The sequence below is a fragment of the Gorilla gorilla genome, chromosome 1 (assembly GCF_029281585.2).
Source record: "Gorilla gorilla gorilla isolate KB3781 chromosome 1, NHGRI_mGorGor1-v2.1_pri, whole genome shotgun sequence".
In the NCBI taxonomy this organism is placed as follows: Eukaryota; Metazoa; Chordata; class Mammalia; order Primates; family Hominidae; genus Gorilla; species Gorilla gorilla.
Genome location: NC_073224.2, coordinates 20,851,286 through 20,872,647, shown reverse-complemented (window position 1 = coordinate 20,872,647; position 21,362 = coordinate 20,851,286). Strand labels below are relative to the sequence as shown.

At 40.7% G+C, this 21,362-nt stretch overlaps 1 long non-coding RNA gene across 1 annotated transcript in view; it reads right to left on the bottom strand.

Moving 5' to 3' along the window:
- The window catches only part of LOC129529131 (uncharacterized), a 43,330-nt gene extending 22,460 nt beyond the window's left edge, over window positions 1-20,870 (bottom strand). Inside the window, exon 1 of the long non-coding RNA XR_010134359.1 lies at window positions 18,276-20,870. This is a non-coding gene — a long non-coding RNA (uncharacterized lncRNA). The remainder of the gene's footprint in view (window positions 1-18,275) is intronic.
- Between the last annotated feature and the right edge of the window lie 492 nt (window positions 20,871-21,362).

Here is a 21,362-nt window from a genome sequence, read left to right as displayed (position 1 = left end):
CTCTACTAAAAATACAAAAAAAAAAAAAAAAAAAAAAAATTAGCTGGGCGTGGTGGCAGGCACCTGTAGTCCCAGCTACTCGGGAGGCTGAGGCAGGAGAATGGCGTGAACCTGGGAGGCAGAGCTCGCAGTGAGCCGAGATCACGCCACTGCACTCCAGCCTGGGCGACAAAGTGAGACTACATCTCAAAAAAAAAAAAAAACAAAGAACAAAAAACAAAAAAAGAAATGAACCTCCTAGGGCGTTAACAACATTACTTGTTGTAGTTTACATACAACTTTTTCCAGAAACAGAGCTAGTGTCAACAGTGATACACAATTGCATCACATTTGCTCACAGAAGAGTTCCTGTTTCATTTTGTTTTGTTTCTAGTTGCCATTTTAGTCCCTTATTATAAAATTTTCCCAGAAAAGATGATGGCCCTTCTTTCAGGGAAATGAACAAAGTGTAATATGTTTTAAAAGGTACAGGCCAAAGGAAATTAAGAACTTCCTGGATGAAATTAGGAAGGATTTATTTAAAAACATGGGTAGAAAATAAATCCAGAAATTCTGAGGAAAATGGTTTTTAAGGTGCACAGGTGTCCTGGGGTTGGCTAGCGTGAGGTAGGCAGAAAGAAGACAAAATTACTAGATGTGAATCTGCCCGATGCCACAAATCAAACACGGATCAGCCAATCCCCGCCCCTGCTCAGTGTGTCTGCACACAGGCGCACATACACAGTCCCTATGTGACTTTGGATATTGGCCACGGCTTTCCAAAGTAGCCCCAGAAACATTATCCCCAAAACTCAGAATTGAAGCAGGAGTTGGGGGAAGGGACAGGGGCAGGATGCAGAGAAGTGTGCCTGGGATTCTGTAAACCTGCTCCTAAGCCAAGTGCCCAAAACAGAAGAGCTTTGCGGAACACCAATTTAGTAGAATTTTCCTCCCTCCAGTCCCTTTGTGGCAATTCAGAGATGGCCCAGCTGGCTGATCTTTGGTGGTTATGGAATGGTCACAAAAACAATGACAGAAAAGAGAAATAGGAAAGGCCAGCTTCTGTATCTATTTCATTTTGCCTACATTTTAAGGCAACTAAATTTTTTTTGAGTAACTGAACATCTAAAGGCAATTACGAAAAGTTGACTCATAGTCGTATTTTTTATATACATCGTAGATGGATCAGGCATTAAAGCAAAAATAAGAAATGAAATAATGACATTAAACAAGCAGGTATTCTTTTGTCTCTATAGTGACAATCTTTGGGGAACCATGAGCCACAAAGAAAGCAGGTGCTGTACCACTGAGAACGCTGGGCAGAAGGGCTGCGAGCAGACGCAGTGTCCACTGGGAGGTCAGTGGAGGGGAGGCGCTTTCCTTCAATCCTGGGTCCTTCACTGCAGGAGTTTTAACTTTGGACTCTCTCCAGTTCTTCCAGTGTGAAGACTTCAGCTACATCTCAGCAAGGAGGAAAAAGTGTTTGTTCATCTACAACCCACAGTGTGCTGCACTTGCCTCTGTTTGGATGTAAGTTTTGCTCCCTCTTGTCTTCCTTAGACCCTGCTTAAGTTTGCACTCCCCAGGAGATGGAGAAACAACAGAATGCAAGGAAAGGTCTTTTCCCTTCCAGGCCAGCAGGAGGAAAAACAAACATGGTGGCGCAAGTGATCAAATTATAATGATTAGACACTGCTCTCAATAGGGAGGGCTGAAAATAGCAGGTTTGGGAGGTAAGAGCTCACTCAAGAGAGAGCATAGCATGGCATCCCCAGTGACAGTGACTATGGTGCAGTTCCTTGGAGGGAAACAAGCTAATCTAGGCTGCTGGCACAGTAGGTCAATTTCTGCCTGGTGCCTCCTCTTTTCCCCTAGATAATGGAAAATTTGACTTTCATTCAACGCACCAGGGATACAGCGCAGCACTCAGGGCTTCTGCACTTCTTGCCCCCTTATTGGAGTTGGGTTTAGCCAAGCAGGAGGGAAGTAAGGCTTGGCTGTGCTGGGCCTTTCAGAACTGGACTCCTCAAGACAGCAGCACTCACCGGGGCAGGAGCTATAAGCCCTCTATGTTGACTGACCCTTCTCCAAGACAAGGTGAATATGGAATTCTGGAATTTGGAAAATTGGCCCGGTGTAGCTGCTCAGGAACCCAGTAAGGACAACAGAGACCTTCTAAATGGTGATAAAGTTTTCTTAACTTTTCCTTTCAGGATTTTATTTGCATCTCAGAATATTGTATTAGACATGTCTTTCATTTCCTGTATTTTGATGCTTTGACTTCTGGGGGCTTGCTGACCCTGGAGGGACTGTCCCTCCCTCGCCTCCATCCCCGGGCTAGGTAATTCCTAGAGACAGCAACCAACTTTCCCATACGCAAACCAACCAATCCAGAGCCCATATCCACACCACCTCCTCTAGCTGGCTCTCACACTCAGGGCTACTGTCCTCCATCCTAATTGCCCCAAGACCAGATACAAACAATGAGGGGCAGCCATTATGGCCCAGAACTTGCTTAAATTACTCAAACCCATTGTAAACTCATAGCCCTGCCTTGCCTGCTCCTTCCTGCATAAACCACAATAAAAGCTCTTGCCCACAGCTCTCCCCTCTCCGTCTGCCTCCTGCCAACCCCAGTGCTTTCCCGTGTGCCCCTACCATGGCACGGCATACTTCCTCACCCCTCATCTCAATTCCCCACCCCAGCCCCAGGTCCCATGTCCAGGAACTGTGAGTAATAAACATCTTTTCCATGGCAAGCATGGCCTTATTCTGCATATCAAATTTTCTACTAACACCCTATATTTTCCTAATAGCCCAGGTAGACAGATTTATCAATACCCATTGCAGATGTTGTCATGAAGAAATAATGGACACATGCATTCCTTCTAATGAACAGAATCTGGTCTAATCAAGGAAACTTCTCTATTTCCAGAGTAAGGACTCTTTAGAATGCCTGCCTAGTGGGATTTCAAAGTTGCTATGAAAAGTGGCTGCTTGGTAACTGACTTTTCAATGGCAGTCATCAGTCATTGCCTGATCTGTTGGCCTTAATATACTATAGTCTCAAACAAATTTCAGCCAAAGAGTGTCGCTGAAGACCACTGCAGGGATTCTACAAGAGCTGGATCTGGTCTCAGTGTGTCTTAGTTTAAAATCTAGGTCTCCAGATGTCCAACACTGAGTGAAGAAAAACAAGAAATAAACAGGGCCCAGCACTCAGAATGGGCCCAGGGTGAACCTGTCACGCACATCAGGACCCAGTGCTGTGGGAGGTACTGTCGTTCTGCTGTAGGACCCATGTTTTATTCATGGGGCCCAACCTGCTCTAAACAGCCCTGGGCTCCCCACAAAAAATATTACAAAAAACATTTTTAAAATTATTATTTTCAAATTTCCTTCTATAGGTTTGTTTTTTGGTTAATTATGGTTGCTTTGGGTGTCTTTAAGTAAACTTGGGTGCTCCCATGGTGTTCGCCATGGCTTTCTTACTGTGATCTTCAGATTTACAAAACCAGCCCTGTCGAGGATTTTCTTTTCTTTTTTAATTCAGTTCTCCTTTCCTTTCTCTTTTTTCTTTCTTTTTTAAATAATAATAAATTTTTATTAGATAGCATAATTAGCAAAAGTATTGTGTAGCAATATGCAAGTAATTAAATGTGTTCACTCTTGTAGAAACTGGGACTTCTTGGTTAATATTTGCCTGCAGATCCATTTATCTTCCACAACACTGGAGATGTAATGTTTCTTTCCTGGGCTGGTATTCGAGATCTTGACGTGTGCTTTTTCTGTCTGTAGCTTCCCAGCTACCTGAGCTTTAGAGCAGCTGGGGAATTGTCCTCAGCACTTAGTGTCTCCAGTTCCCATCCCTAGGTACTGCAATCTCTTTTTCAGTTAATTAATTTATTTTTAATTGTCAAATAAAAATTGTATGTATTTATCATAGAATCAGTGGATGATTGGATAAGGAAAATGTGACATATATACACAGCGGAATATTATTCAATCTTAAAAAAACCAAAATCCTCCTTTCCAACTTTTTTTTAATTTTGAAAACTAAACATTTTAGAAAAGTATAAAAATCCTAAAATAAATACATGTGTGTCCACTTCCCAGATTAGAAATTATTGTTTGTCATGTTTACTCTTTTTTAAATAAAAAAAAATGAAACATTTCCAAGTAAAACTGTTACTGGTGGAGGATGGCCAAGTTCTTACCATTTTGAACAAAAAATTGAACAAAACGCACAAACAAAGCAAGGAAGAAATGAAGCAACAAGAGCAGAGATTTACTGAAAACGAAAGCACACTCCACAGGGTGGGAGAAGCCCGAGCAAGTGGCTCAAGGGCCTGGTTAGTTACAGAATTTTCTGGGGTTGAAATACTCTCTAGAGGTTTCCCATTGGTTATTTGGTGTATGCCATATGTAAATGAAGAGGATGAAGTGAGGTTACAGAGTTCTTTACACCTATGCAAATGAAGAGGATGTTTCTTGTCATAGCTGAAGTAGAGTTACAAAGTTATTTACTTGGTCTTAGAAAGTCAGGGTCTTTCCCATTGATTTAGTTCTAGGAAGGCCTGGGGTTCCCTGTCCCCAGACCCTATTCTCCTGCCTCAAAACTGCATATGCCTTTGTCTGCTATGCCCAGGTCTGTCACCCCCTTTTTTTCTAAAAACTATTTACTCTTACCAACTTGATATATGTTCTAGTTCACTTTTTATAACTCTGCATTACATATACATAAATCCATAAGCAAGATAAGTATTATTGTGCTTTAAATTTTATATAGATGGTTTCATGCTATAAACAGTATTCTGTACTTTGCTTAATTGTTTAGATGTATCTGTCTACATCACTGTATGAATGTACCATATTTATTCAGCCAGTCCTCTTCTGATTCTGCAATGAATACTCCTGTATGTGCCTCTCAGGCAGACATACTGGCGTTTTCTTGAGTACATTCACAGAACTAGAGTTTTCTGGGCCTGAAATTATGCATGTTTTAAATTTAAGTAAACATTGTCAACTTGCCCTCCAAATGGGTTATGCCCATTGTTTTTTTCTCCATGAAATTGCTGCAAGGTACATATCTATTTGAAGAAGATTGTTAGGTAGGCCTCCAACATTTTTAGAAAAGAGAGGGAAGCAAATATTTTTGATAAATGTCCAAAGTTTTATTAAAATACTGACAGAAAACATTAACCAGTTATTACGACTACCTTTTATTATGTAAACTTACAAGATATAGTGCCCTGTAAGGTTTGAGGTATAGGATATCTGTGTCATTGCCTCCAACTCTTACCCATAACCACTTCGCTCAGGTTTAGCTTTCCATTTTTTCTAATGGAAAATCCTTACTTTTCCATTCTCTGTCAAGTCTAGCAGTCACAGGACCTGATTCTTGTAACTATACACAACTGTTTAGTAGAGATTCCCTTCTGGAAGCTTCTGTAAAAACCCCATTGTATAGCTGTGACCACATTGGCCACTCTGGGCTTTGAGACATCATACCTTTATGGCTCTCATTGTGTGGCTTGTTTAACTCTTCATCCATGCCCTTAAATCGCCCTTTGAGGCTTTCTGCCTTATTCCTACCTATCCTCATGCTTAAGGCAACCATGAAGAAAACAAAGGTAGTATTTCTTTTAAAAGTATAGCAATCCTAAAATGCTCTTTTTCCAATCAGAAAAGAAGTACCTAATGGGATTTTTACCTATTGATCACTTAGTCATCACTCACTGAGCCAAAAATATAGGGACATTTAAAATATATATATATGTGAGTTACTTTTGGGTTCCAACATTTTAGAAATTGTAACTGCTCTCTCATGTAATTCTCCTAACTCTTAAATTGGATATCTTTCCATTGTAGTGGAAGATTTTAAAATTCATTTGAAGTGAACAAATATATATAATTTTAAAATAGTTTTTAATATTAAAAAATCTTAACAGATTATAATTTCTTCAAATTTTAAGTTTATTTTACACTTTGTATTCATTAAATAACTGACAAGACTCTCAGAAGAAAGCCCCAGAAAAAAATTAGTACTTTTGGAATCCTTCAAGTGCCTACAACTTATTAGATGGTTCTGAATGAAAAAAATAAACTGTTCCTTTTTTCTTCTCTCATACCACAACAATCAATACAGAGGACAAGTGAACAATCAGTGACTGAGTGGATACCAGCTGCATGTCCTCCAATTCAATTCTGATGCAATCTACCTAAAAACAGCATCAGATCCCACAGGTTGAAGATTTATTCAACAAGCCTGTCTCTCTTACTTCCAATGCAATTGCAAACCCAAGGTTGTTTTGCCTGTTCTTCTGACAGACCAGCTATAAATCCCAGGATTTCTTATTTGGATTCAATTAATTTGCTAGTGCAGCTTACAGAACTCAGGGAAATGCTTGCTTATGTTGACCAGTTTATTATTATAAAGGGTGTTACAAAGGATACAGATGAAGAGATGCACAGGGCAAGAGATGCATGGGGGAAGGAGCACAGAGCTTCCACCCTCCAGAAACCTCCTTGTGTTCAGCTATATGAAAGCCCTCTGAACCCTGTCCTTTCGGGTTTTTATGGAGGCTTCATTCCACAGGTATGATTGATTAAAACATTAGCTATTGGTGATCAATTTAATGTTCAGCCCCTCTCCCCTCTCTGGAGGTTGGGGGTAAAGCTGAAAATCTCAATCCTATAATCATGCCTTGGCTTTTTTTTTTGTGAACAGACCCCATCCTGAAGCTGCCCAGGGGCTGTCAGCCATCAGTCAACTCATTAGCATACAAAAAGACACTTATCACTTTGGAGATTCCAAGAATTTTAGGAGTTGTATGCCAGGAGATGGGGACAAAGACCAAATATACATATTTCACAGTATGATACATGGGAAATCTGTTAAGCATTCTAAAAGATGAATTTTCTTTCTATGTAAAAAAAATCACATTTTTAAAAAGTAGCTTATGGTGTCTAGAAAATTCTTAATTATCCAGGGAGCACAGATATAAATCTGTGTATAGAAAATCACAGACATAGTGCTCTGCTGAAACAGTGCCATCTGTGGTTTGCCTGGCCTGCCCTCAGGTCCCTGGAGAGGAATTGGCTATAAACTGCACATTGCAGACACTGGGTGCCATAGCTGGTCTGGTATGATTTCCACAAAGTCTTCTCTCTGCTTCTTCCTATTTGGACTTCTTTGTGTCTGATATGCTGCAATCATTAGGTATTCCACAGGACCTTTGCTTGGTGTTCTGGTGATACACATAGCTATATGTATACAGTCTAGCAGCCTCAAAGGTGTGGTGAAAAATGCTGTGGGTATGCTATACCATGGCCCAGAAAGGGCATCCCCAAAGCAATAGTATTGATTCTTCTAACTTCTGGCCCCCAAAAGAAATAGGTATAATATTTGGAGTGAATCAGACTCAATGACTTTTTTGGTATATATGTCTTCATCAATTAGATCCAACCAGAGAGCTTATATTAAAAAGCAGGATATTTATAACACAGTCCAGAAGCCTTTGATCTATAGGTCTCTATCTTTATATATATGTATGTTTGTTTTTTAATACCTTCACAATAAAGTGACCAACTGTCCTGGTTTGCCTGGGACTGAAGAGTTTCTTAGTGATGCAGGATTGTTTTGCTTCTTAGCTCAGCTAGGTGTGGGTTCTTGTCTCATGGCCAGGAAGAATTAGGCATGCAGACATCAAAGAGTGAGTGGCGTAGAATTTATCAAGCAAATGGAAAGCTCTCAGCAAAAAAAGGGGATGCAGGCAGGCAAGTGCCCCCCTCACAGTTTAATACCTGGGCTTAAGGCACGAATTCCTGGCGGCTCCACCCCATCCTTCTAGTGAACATGCAGGCCCTTAGACTAAACTTCTCTATATTGATTTATTTCCCTTACTGTGCATGTGTTCAGGAATTCAATTTTCCACTGCAGGCATGTTTAGGCAAGCACCCTGTGCAAGTTTCCTTATCTGAACAAAACATCTGATGTAAGCACTTGTGGGGCGGGTAAGAGGTTCTCTGGGGCCCCTTCCCTACTGTTTGCCTAAAGCAAGCTGGCTAACTCCTTTCACTAGGACATGGAATTTCCAATGTTTTTCTTATTGTTGTTTTTAAGAGAAAAGATTTCCCTATGTTGCCCAGACTGGCCTTAAACTCTTGGGCTCAAACTATCTTCCTGCCTCAGTTTCCCAAGTAACTGGGACTACAGTAGCACATCACCCCACCCAGCTAGAATTTTATGTTTTAAAACTGTGAAAGTTCCAGGAAAACCAGGATGACTTGGTCACTCTATTTATGTGTTATAAATATGATTATGAAGTGTGACTACCCCCAAGAGAAGAAAAAGTTCAACCAGGAATAGATGGAGGGGAACAGCTGATTATGGAAGCTCAGGGGAACATTCAGCCGATGAGTGAGGTCAGCAGTCTGGTTTTAAGGCCCGAAGCAAGGCCAGAAAGTGTGGGGCATGATCAGTCAAGATGGACAGAGAATGAGAGTCAAGGTCAGACAAGAGCTATGTGTGCCCAAGGTGTAGGCAAAAGAGTCCCAGCATTTTGAAGAGTCTCAAATAGCATTTTGAAGGTCAAACACTTCCACCTCAAGGCTTCTTTTTTGGTTTTTCTCTTTTTCTTCTCTCACCTATGGACATGCTCTCAAACGGCTTGAATAATTAAGCCAGGTGGGTTGACCTGGCACAGGAAGGTCACCTGGGCAATTATACTCCAGAGCTAGTCTCATGAAGGACAATACACTGATTCATTCTTGGAAAATAAGAATTTAGGTCATTCCCTACCAGATTCTGTCTAATTTTTCAAGGTCCCAGAAATCTTGTAGTTGGGATAGTCATGGGCTGTAGCAACTGGTAATATCTTTCCTTTGCCTAACACTTTCAACTTCTCAAAGTACTTCACATCTGTTTCTACCTACTATTTGCTCTATAGCTCCTAGACGTGCATAGAGAATTATTACTAGCTCCCTTTTGTAGATGAAGACAAAAAAGGCAGAGATAATGATAAGCATTATTAAAATCTCAGGGCTATAAACAAAAGAGCCGGCCTGGAATCTGCGTTTTCTAATTCCCAGTTCTCTCCTAAATTAGGGCTTATATACTTCGTAAAATTACAAATAATATTTTTTTATCAGAAAAAAACTAGAGATGATCTAATGCAATGATTTTAAATGTTTAACATAGCAGAATCATATTGCAAATATATGCAAAATCCATCAATTCTCCCTTTATCCCCATGAACTGCTTCCTAATGCCTAATCTCCCTGGAACCCAGTTTGGAAGTCACTGATGAAGTCTATCCCATTCATTTTCTATACAAGGAAACAGCCAGAAAGACCTCACTGGGATGTGCCTCAGGTTACTCAGCTGGTTAAAGGAAGAACTAGAATCCTGCCCTAGGGTTCTCAATTTTCAGTTTATTATAAACTATCCATCATCGCTTGAGTTTTCTATAGTCTTTTACACCCAAGCAACTATCATAATCTGCATTTTGTTGTTTAAATTCTTTTATTCTCCTGGCTTCATTTGTGATTGCTTATTTTTTATAGCAATAAGTTGAAAATATAAATCAGAAAATTACTTCACAGTTCAGTATTTAGTTTGTTAGTGGAATTCTTTTCAAGCACTTAAAAAATCATATGGGTAAGTTATCAGGGACATCATAAAATATTATAGTTTGCCTAAAAGCACTTAAAAAATCATATGGGTAAGTTACCAGGGACATCATAAAATATTATAGTTTGCCTATCAGTATCAGCATGTGGAACAGAGAAAAATCTTATCAAGAGAAGTATCACAGAGTTACATCAGCAAAATGACAGAGGAGAGTAAACAGCTCCAAGCTCATGTCCCTCCAAAGAAACATAGAAAAACAAGCAGAATTGCCAGAACCAACTTACAGGACTCTCTAAAACAGTCAAAGCTTTACAGAACCAAGTGGAAGCTGAATCCAAACAACAACAAAAAAAGGCAAGTTAAGAATGGTAGAAAAGTTTTGTGGCATTCTTTCATTTGCACTTTCCCCAACCCCTCCCCAACTGAGAAGAGGTCTTTAGGATGGCAGCCTGCATCCCTAGGGTGGGATGCTGATCCCTGGTTCCAGAGAGAACAGAACAAGACTTATGTGTAAATCATTCTGTTTGTCTGCTCTAACTTGTTAAGGGCTACCTGAAGAACTGATGCAAGGTGCTCATCTCTGTTTTGCCTAATGTGGAGATTACTCAAGACAAAAAAGTGGCAGGCATTGCTCAAAATCAATGCAAGATAAATGAGAAACTCACAGCTGCCTTGAGCAAAATATTACAGTCAAGGTTTACAATAGAACACCTAAAGCCTGGGAGAAAAAATGACGATAGTTTCTTTTGGAAATTTGGGCATTCAAAAGCACCTGTGTATACTGGAAAATCTAGAAAGACAAATGGATGCCCAAGGAAGAATGCATTCTCAGAAAACATCTGGGAAGACCCTAAACTTTCACTTTTATCTCTAGACTCAGTGCAAGCAGGAAAGAAAGGTTGAGGCAGGGTTGTAAAGAGCCTGACTAAGTGCTGAAGTGTTGAAGAAGGAGTACACTAGCATAGAGTCATCCACAGAGATGGAAGAGGTGGGGTTTGGAGTTTTTTGTTTTATTTTATATTTTGACTTGTTTAATATTGTTAGCTCTTGATGTTCAAGGAAATCTGTATCAGAACAACAACTGAACACAAGGTAAAGGAACAGAAGTTTCAGGGACACACAATGAAGAATACACAGTCTTCGGAAAAACAGCCTAAAAGAGTCACTAAAGAAACAGATGTGTGTAGCCTTCAACAATCAAAAAGAGCACATCCTGGGGAAGGGGAATAATCTGATTTCCAGAGTTAAACTATTGTAATATTCAAATGTCCGTGTTTCAACAAAAAAAATTGTAAGGCATAAAAAGAAACAAAGAACTCTGGTTCATTTTCAAGAAAAAAACAAATTCACAGAAACAATCCCTGAAGAAGTGAAGTCATTAGCATTACTCTACAACAACCTTAAATCAACTGTTTTAATTATTTTCAAAGAGCTATAGAAAACCACATAAGAACTAAAAAAACTAGAAAAAATATATAAGCAAAATGATGATATCAATAAAGATACAGAAATGAGAAAAAGGACCTATATAGAAATTTTAAAGCTGTAAAGTAAAATAATTGAAATTAAAAATGCAGTAGAGTTTCTCAACAGCAGATTAGAGCAAGCCGAAAAGAGACTAAGTGAACTTAAAGAGAGAACAATTAAAAGTATCCAGTCTAGGAGCAGAAAGAAAAAAAGAATGAAGAAAAGTAAGCAGAACATAAGAACCTATGGGCCTCCATCAAGTGGACCAGCTATGCATTATGGAGTCCCAGAAGGAGAACAGAAAGAGAGATGGGGTAGAAAGAATATTTGAAAAAATAATGGCCAAAATCTTTGCTAAATTTGATTAATGACAAGAATTTACAGATTCAAGAAGCTCAACAAACTCCCATACAATAAACTCAAAGAGAATCCCACTGAAACATGTTACAATCAAACTGTCAAACCCATATACAGAATTTTGAATCAGCAAGAAAGAAATGACTCGTCATGCAGAAGACATCCTCAACAAGGATAATAGCTGATGACTCAGCAGAAGACATGGAGGCCACAAGGCAGTGGGATGACATACTTAAAGTGCTGACAGAAGAAAACTGTCAACCAAGGACTTTAAAACTATCTTCCAAAGGTGAAAATATTAGGATATATGCAGATTTTTTAAAGCTGAGAAAATTCGTTACCTGGAAACCTGCCCTTCAAGGAATGTTAAGGGCAGTCCTTCAGGATGAAACAGAAGGACACCAGGCAATAACCTGAAGCTATAAGAAGAAATAAATATCTACAATAAAGGTTACTAAATAAATATTAAAACCAGTGTTATTGCATTTTTTGTTTGTAACTACACTTTTTATTTCCTACATGATTTAAAGATAATTGCATGAAAATCATTGCAAATCTATGTTATCTGTATATATATATATCATACTACATGAAGATAATATGTATTGTGAAAGGAAAAGAAATCTTGGGGCCCCAAAATCACTAAACTAAAGGGAAAAGTCAAGTGGGGAACTGCTTAGGGCAAATCTGCCTCCCGTTCTATTCAGTCACCCCTCTGCTCACTGAGGTAAATGCATATCTGATTTTCTCACTTGGAGAGGCTAATCAGAAACTCAAAAGACTGTAACCATTTTTCTCTTATGTACCTATGACCTGGAAGCCCCCTCCCTGCTTCGAGTTGTCCTGCCATTGCCTCGGGTTTTCCCACCTTTCTGGACTGAACCAATCTACATCTTACACACATTGATTGAAGTCTCATGTCTCCCTAGAATGTATAAAACCAAGCTGTGCCCCTAATACCTTGGGCACATGTCATCAGGACCACCTGAGGTTGTGTCATGGGCATGCATCCTCAATCTTGGCAAAATAAACTTTCTAAATTAACTAAGACCTGTCTCAGATTTTCAGGGTTCACAGCATCTTTATATTTTATGTTAGGCATACAATATATGAAGATATAATTTGTGACAATAACAATAACATAAAAGGGGATAGAGCTGTATAGAAGAAGAGTTTTTGTTTGCTATTGAAGTTAAATAGGTGTCCGTTCTAACCATATCACTATAAACTTAAGATGGTAAATATAATCCCCCTGGCAATCCCTGAGACTGTGTTTAAAAAATATACACAGAACTCAGCAAGCAGGGCATCAAAACGGTGCAGAAAAAAAAAATCAACTAACCACAAAGGAGGCAGTAATGGAGAAAATGAGCATCACAACAGTAATAAAACATGCAGAAAACATATAGAAAAATAGCAAAAGTAAGTTCTTCCTTAACTTCCTCAAAATTAAATGGATTAAACTCTCCAATCAAAAGGCAGAGTTTGAGAGAATAGATATTTTAAAAATGATCCAACTATATGCTGTCTCCAAATGACCCACTTTAGATCCAAATAGACACAAATAAATTTAAAGTGAAAAGATAGAAAAATATATGCCATGCAAACAGTAACCAAAAGACAGCTGGAGCAGCTATAGGTATCAGGCAAAATAGACATTAGTCAAAAACTGTCAAAAAAAGACACAGAAGGGCATTACATATTGATTAAAGGGTTAACTCATCAAAAAGATTTAACATTTATAAACAGATATGTACCAAACAACAGAGTCCCAAAATATATGAAGCTAACACTGACAAAAGTAAAGGGAGAAATAGATAATTCTATAATAACAGCTGGAAACTTGAATATACAACTTTCAATAATGGATAAAACATCTGGACAAAAGATCAGCAAGAAAATAGACAGCATTAACAATTGTATAAACAACTAGAAACAGACATATATAGAATATCATACACAACAACAGCAAAATACACATTCTTCTCAAGTGCACATAGAAAATTCTCTAGGATGGACCATGCATTAGGTACAAAACAAGTCTCAATAAATTTAAAAGAATTGAAATAATAAAAAGTATCTTCTTTGACCACAATGGAATAAAGATATAAACCAATAACAGAAAGAAAACTAGAAAATTCACAAATATGTGCAAATTAAATGACACACTCTTAAGCAACAGGGGGTCATAGATGAAATGACAAGGGAAATTAGAAAATACTTAGAAACAATTGAAAAGAAAAACACAACATACCAAAATGTATGGGATGCAACAAAGGTAGTATTCAGAGGGAAATTTATAACAGGTAAATATCTACATTACAAAAGATGAAAAGTCTCAAATCAATAACCTAACTTTACACCTCAAGGAACTAGAAAAAGAAGAATAAGATAAACCTAAAACTAGCAAAGGAAGAAAATAATAAAGATTAGAGCAGAGATAAACGCAATAAAGAATAGAAAATCAATAGAATCAATGTAACTAAAAATTGATCTTAAAAACTGACAAATCTTCAGCTAGATTGACAAAAAAGAAAGAGGACACAAATAAGTAAAATTAGAAATAAAAGTGGAAGACATTATTACTGACCTTACAGAAACAAAAAGAATTTAAACAAATACTATAAACAGTTATACGCCAGCAAATTAGATAATGTAAACGAAATGAACAAATTCCCAGAAAAAAACAAATTATCAAAACTGACCCAAGAAGAAATATAAAATCTGAGCAGAATTATAACAAATGAAAACATTGAATCAGTAATAAACCTCTCAACAAAGAAAAGTTCAGGGACAGATGGCTTCACTGGTGATTCTACCAAGCATTTAAGGAAGAATGAACACCCATTCTTCTCAAACTCTTTCCAGAAATGAAAGAGAGGAGAACACTTCCTGATTCATTCCATGAGGCTAGCATTAACCTGATACCAAAGTCAGGTTTCTTGTGATGAAAAGAAATCACAAGAAAAGAAAATTACAAGAAAAAAAAAAAGGAAAATTACAGATCAACATCCTTTGTAAAACAAAAGTACTAACAAATTGAATTCAGCAGCACATTAAACAGATTATGCACTACAACCAAGCGGTAGTTATTCCAGGAATGCAAGAGTGATTCAACACCACCACAAAAACAATGACAACAGCAACAACAACAACAAAAGAAACAATGTAATACAACACATTAATAAAGGAAGGGAGAAAAAATGCATGATAATCTCGATTGATGCAGAAAAAGACATTTGACAAAATTGACACCTTTCATCATAAAAACACTCAGAAAGCTAGAAACAGAAGGGAATTTCCCTATGAAAAACCCACAGATAATATCAGATTCTATGGTTAAAGACTGAAATCTCTCCCCTTAAGTTCAGGAACAAAACAAGAATGTCTGCTTTCACCACTGCTATACAACATTGCACTAAAAGCCCTACGCAGAGCAATTAAACATAAAAAAATAAAAGGCATCCAAATTAAAAAGAAAGAAGTAAAACTATTTTTTTCCTTAGACAGGTTCTTACTCTGTCACTCAGGCTGGAGTGCAGTGGCACAATCACGGCTCACTGCATCCTCAACCTCCCAGGCTCAAGTGATCCTCCCACTTTAACCTCCAGAGTAGCTGGGACCACAGGTGTGTGTCACCATGTTTCATGCGCGTCCGTGTGAAGAGACCACCAAACAGGCTTTGTGTGAGCAACATGGCTGTTTATTTCCCCTGGGTGCAGGCGGGCTGAGTCCCAAAAGAGAGTCTGCGAAGGGAGATAAGGGTGGGGCCGTTTTATAGGATTTGGGAAGGTAATGGAAAATTACAGGCAAAGGGGGTTTGTTCTCTGGTGGGCAGGAGTGGGGGTCACAAGGTGCTCAGTGGGGGTGCTTTTTGAGCCAGGATGAGCCAGGAAAAGGACTTTCACAAGGTAATGCCATCACTTAAGGCAAGAACCAGCCATTTACACTTCTTTTGTGGTGGAATGTCATCAGTTAAGGCGGGGCAGGGCATATTCACTTCTTTTGTAATTCCTCAGTTACTTCAGGCCATCTGGGCGTATATATATGTGCAAGTCACAGGGGATGCGATGGCTTGTCTTGGGCTCAGAGGCCTGACATTCCTGCCTTCTTATATTAATAGGAAAAATAAAACAAAATAGTGTTGAAGTGTTGGGGCGGCAAAAATTTTGGGGGGGTGGTATGGAGAGAGAATGGGCAATGTTTCTCAGGGCTGCTTCAAACGGGATTAGGGGCGGCGTGGGAACCTAGAGTGGGAGAGATTAAGCTGAAGGGAGGTTTTGTGGTAAGGGGTGATATAGTGGGGATGTTAGAAGAAATGTTTGTCGTATAGAATGATTGGTGATGGCCTGGATACGGTTTTGTATGAATTGAAAAACTAAATGGAATAACAGAAGGAGAAAAACAGGTATAAAAGGTCTAAGAATTGGGACGACTCAGGATATCTGATTAGAGAGTGCTTAAGGAGATTTGGCATAGTCCTGCCAGCAAAGATTATTTATTTACTTCAAGAGTTAAGAGTGGCAGTTTGGGGATAGCACCAGGGGATATCAGCTGTGATGGCTTGGAGAAACAGTGTAAACCGGCAGTGTAAACAAGAGCAGGGCATGTATGAGTAGTTGAGAATGGTGAATAGGAGTATAACTAGACAGAAGATAATAGGGATGACAAGTTTTTTGGGGCACAGTCCAAGTTGGTCTGGTGTCTGGAATGAGACTGGGGCCTAATAAAAAGGAGCTCAAATGGGCTGTACCCTGTAGCATTCCGAGGACAGGCCTGAATTCTGAGAAGGGAAAGTGGTAAAAGTATTGTCCAGTCCTTTTTAAGTTGGTGGCTGAGCTTGGTGAGGTGTATTTTTAAAAGACCATTAGTCTGTTCTACCTTTCCTGAAGAAGGAGGACCATAAGGGATATAAAGGTTTCAGTGAATACTAAAAGCCTGAAAAACTGCTTGGCTGATTTGACTAATAAAGGCTCGTCTGTTATCAGACTGTATTGAGGTGGGAAGGATAAACTGAGGAATTATGTCTGACAGAAGGGAAGAAATGACTCCGGTGGCCTTCTCAGACCCTGTAGGAAAGGCCTTTACTTATTCAGTGAAAGTGTCTATTTAGACTAAGAGGTATTTTAGTTTCCTGGCTCGGGCATGTTGAGTAAACCTAATCTGTCAGTCCTGGGTGGGGGCAAATCCTCAAGCTTGATGTGTAGGGAAGGGAGGGGGCCTGAAGAATCCCTGAGGAGTAGTAGAATAGCAGATGGAACACTGAGAAGTTATTTCCTTGAGGATAGATTTCCACAATGGAAAGGAAATGAGAGGTTCTAAGAGGCAGGCTAGTGGCTTGCACTATAGTATAACCTGCCTTTGCTGGTGTGTGGTGATTAGGCCTGGTGGAACCGCCATCAATAAATCAAGCATGATCAGGGTGAGGAACACGAAAGAAGGAAATTTGGGGAAATGGGGTGAATGTCAGGTGGATCAGAAAGATACAGTCATGGGGGTCAGGTGTGGTATCACGAATAATGTGGGAGGCCGGATTGAAGTCTGGGCCAGGAACAACGGTAATTGTGGGAGACTCAACAAAGACTGAGTATAGCTGAAGGAGCCAGGGAATAGAAAGTATATGCATCAGGTATGAGGAAGAAAATAGATTTTGGAAGTTATGAGAACTGTAGAGAGTGAGTTGAGCATAGTTTGTGATTCTGAGGGCCTCTAAAATATTAAAGTAGCGGCAGCCACTGTACGCAGACATGAGGGCTAGGCTAAAACAGTAAGGTCAAGTTGTTTGGACAGAAAGGCTACAGGGTGCGGTCCTGGCTCTTGTGTAAGAATTCTGACCGTGCTAACCACGCCTAGGAAGGAAAGGAGCTGTTGTTTTGTAGAAGGTGCTTGGGTTTGAGAGATCAGTCGGACACGATTGGCAGGAAGAGCACGTGTGTTTTTATGAGAATTATGCCGAGATAGGTAACAGTTGAGGAAGAAATTTGGGCTTGATTGAAGTAATGGGGGCTGTCTGTGAAGCTTTACGGCAGTACAGCCTAGGTAATTTGCTGAGCTTGATGGGTGTCAGGGTCAGTCCAAGTGAAAGCAAAGAGAGGCTGGGATGAAGGGTGCAAAGGAATAGTAAAGAAAGCATGTTTGAGATCTAGAACAGAATAATGGGTTGTAGAGGCAGGTATTGAGGATAGGAGAGTATATGGGTTTGGCACCACGGGGTGGATAGGCAAAACAATTTGGTTGATAAGGCGCAGATCCTGAACTAACTTGTAAGGCTTGTCTGGTTTTAGGACAGGTAAAATGGGGGAATTGTAAGGAGAGTTTATAGGCTTTAAAAGGCCATGCTGTAGCAGGCGAGTGATAACAGGCTTTAATCTTTTTAAAGCGTGCTGCGGGATGGGATATTGGCGTTGAGTGGGGTAAGGGTGATTAGGTTTTAATGAGATGGTAAGGGGTGCATGATCGCTCACCAAGGAGGGAGTAGAGGTATCTTATACTTGTGGGTTAAGGTCGGGGGATACAATAGGAGGACACAAAGCAGGCTTTGGATTGTGAAGAAGGGCGGCAATGAGATATAGCTGTAGTCCAGGAATAGTCAGGGAAGCAGATAATTTAGTTAAAGTGTCTCAGCCTAATAAGGGAACTGGGCAGGTGGGGATAACTAAAAAGGAGTGCTTAAAAGAGTATTGTCTAAGTTGGCACCAGAGTTGGGGAGTTTTAAGAGGTTTAGAAGCCTGGCCGTCAATACCCACAACAGTTATGGAGGCAAAGGAAACAGGCCCTTGAAAAGAAGGTAATGTGGAGTGGGTAGCCTCCATATTGATTAAGAAAGGGACGGGCTTACCTTCCACTGTGAGAGTTACCCGAAGCTCAGCGTCCGTGGTGGTCTAGGGGGCTTCCGAGGCGATCAGGCAGTGTCAGTCTTCAGCTGCTAAGCCGAGAAGATCTGGGAAGGAGTCAGTCAGAGAGCCTTGGGCCAGAGTTCCAGGGGCTCTGGGAGTGGCTGCCAGGTGAGTTGAACAGTCCGATTTTCAGTGGGGTCCCACACAGATGGGACGCAGCTTAGGAGGAATCCTGGGCTGCGGGCATTCCTTGGCCTGGGGGTCAGATTTCTGGCACTTGTAGCAAGCTCCTGGGGGAGGAGGTTCTGGAGGAATGCCTGGCCGCTGCGGTTCAGGCGTTTGGAAGTTCTTGTGTGCTGGAGATGTGGCTGGGGTTTGTCTCACAGTGGAGGCAAGGAATTGCAACTTTTTTCTATTACTGTACACCTTGAAGGCGAGGTTAATTGAATCCTGTTGTGGGATTTGAGGGCCAGAATTTAATTTTTGGAGTTTTATTTAATGTCGGGAGCAGATTGGGTAATAAAATGTATTTTGAGAATAAGACGGCCTTTTGACCTTTTAGGGTCTAGGGCTGTAAAGTGTCTCAGGGTTGCTGCCAAACAAGTCATGAATTGGGCTGGATTTTTATATTTGATGAAAAAGAGCCTAAACGCTATCTGATTTGGGATAAAGAAAAAGGAGCATTAACCTTGACTATGCCTTTAGCTCCAGCCACCTTTTTAAGAGTGAATTGCTGGGTAGGTGGGGGAGGGCTAGTCACGGAACGAAACTGTCAGCCAGACCAGGTGTGAGGAGGGGAGGTGATAAAAAGATTATAGGGTGGAGGAGCAGAGGCTGAGGAAGAATTGGGACCTAGCTCAGCCTGGTGAGGAGCAGGCTGGGGAGGAAGGGAGAGGTCAGATGGGTCTGTAGAAAAGGAAGATTAGAAAGACTCAGCGATGCTTGGGGTTGGTACTGAGGGGACAGGCGGGAGGGAAAGAAGGAAGGTTTGGGACGAGTTGCACTGGGCACAGAGACTAGGAAGGGACTGATGTGTAAAAGAATGCCTGGACGTCAGGCACCTCAGACCGTTTGCCTATTTTACGACAAGAATTATTTGGATTTTGCAGGATGGAAAAATTCAAAGTGCCATTTTCTGGCTATTTGGAACTACTGTCAAGTTTGTACTGGGGTCAAGTGGCATTGCAGAAGAAAATAAGGCATTTAGGTTTTAGGTCAGGTGTGAGTTGAAGAGGTTTTAAGTTTTTGAGAACACAGGCCAAGGGAGTAGAAGGAGGAATGGAGGGTGGAAGGTTGCCTATAGTGAAGGAAGCAAGCCTAGAGAAAAGAGAGAGTAGAGAAATGGAGGGAAGGGGTTCGGGGGTTCTTACCTTCCAGAAAAGTGGGAAAAGGGGTTGGAGCACAGAGATAAGAGGTCGGGGCATGGAAATAAGGGATGGGGTGCAGCAATAAGGGGTCAGCACAGAAATAAGGGATCAGGGCACAGAAATAAGGGATTGGGGCGCAGAGATATAAGAGGTTGGGGCACGGAAATAAGGGATTGGGGCGCAGAGATATGAGGTTGGGGTACTTGCCCCTCCTCTAGAAAAGCAGGACTTGCCACTAAGGGTGAAGGAGAAGGGGTTGAGGGGTACTTGCCCCTCCCCCAGAAAAGCAGAGAAGGGGTAGAGGCAAGGAGAGAAGGGGTTGGAGTACTTGCCCCTTTCCCAGAAAAGCGGGACTTGCCGCTAAGGGTGAAGGACCAAGGCAGGCGTCCCTGCGTGGTCTAACACCTTTGAAACATGGGTGAATGATCAGAGAGGTGTCCCTGCAATGATTAAACACCTAGGGAAGTCTGCCTTCCCAGTCCGTGACCAGCGCCAGAGTTTTGAGTCCACGGATAAAACGTGTCTCCTTTGTCTCTCCCAGAAAATGAAAGGAATTGAAATTAAGAGAAGGGAGAGATTGAAGAGTAGAAAGGAGAAAGTGGTTGAGGGACAGTGAGAGAGGCTGGAGAAGAGAGTAAGAAGAGGCCGCTTACCCGATTTAAAATTGGTGAGATGTTCCTTGGGCTGGTCGGTCTGAGGACCTGAGGTCGTAGGTGGATCTTTCTCATGGAGCAAAGAACAGGAGGACAGGGGATTGATCTCCCAAGGGAGGTCCCCCGATCCGAGTCACAGCACCAAATTTCATGCACGTCCGTGTGAAGAGACCACCAAACAGGCTTTGTGTGAGCAACATGGCTGTTTATTTCACCTGGGTGCAGGCAGGCTGAGTCCCAAAAGAGAGTCAGCGAAGGGAGATAAGGGTGGGGCCGTTTTATAGGATTTGGGAAGGTAATGGAAAATTACAGTCAAAGGGGGTTTGTTCTCTGGTGGGCAGGAGTGGGGGTCACAAGGTACTCAGTGGGGGTGCTTTTTGAGCCAGGATGAGCCAGGAAAAGGACTTTCACAAGGTAATGTCATCACTTAAGGCAAGGACCAGCCATTTACACTTCTTTTGTGGTGGAATGTCATCAGTAAAGGTGGGGCAGGGCATATTCACTTCTTTTGTGATTCTTCAGTTACTTCAGGCCATCTGGGCATATACGTGCAAGTCACAGGGGATGCGATGGCTTGGCTTGGCTTGGGCTCGGAGGCCTGACACCATGCCTAGCTAATTTCTTTCCCTTTTCTTTTTCGTAGAGACATTTTGTATGTTGTCCAGGCTGGTCTCAAACTTCTGGGCTCAAGCGATCCTCCCACCTCGACTTCCCAAAGTGCTAGGATTCCATGCATGAGCCAGTGTGCCAGCCTAATAAGTAAAACTATTTCTACACACAGATTACATTATTCTACACACATGAAATTTCCCAAATAATCCACTGAAAAAGCTACTGATGCTAATGAATGAATTCACTTATTAGCTGAAAGCTGAAAGTCACCACATCAACACACAAAAATCAGTAGTTTCTGTATAACAGTAATGAACTATCTAATAAAGAAATTACAAAAGAAATCTATTTACAATAGCATCAAAAAGAATACAATACCTAGAAATAAATTTATCCAAGGAAGTGAAAGACTCATACATTGCAAACTAGAAAACATTACTTTAAAAAAAATCAAAGA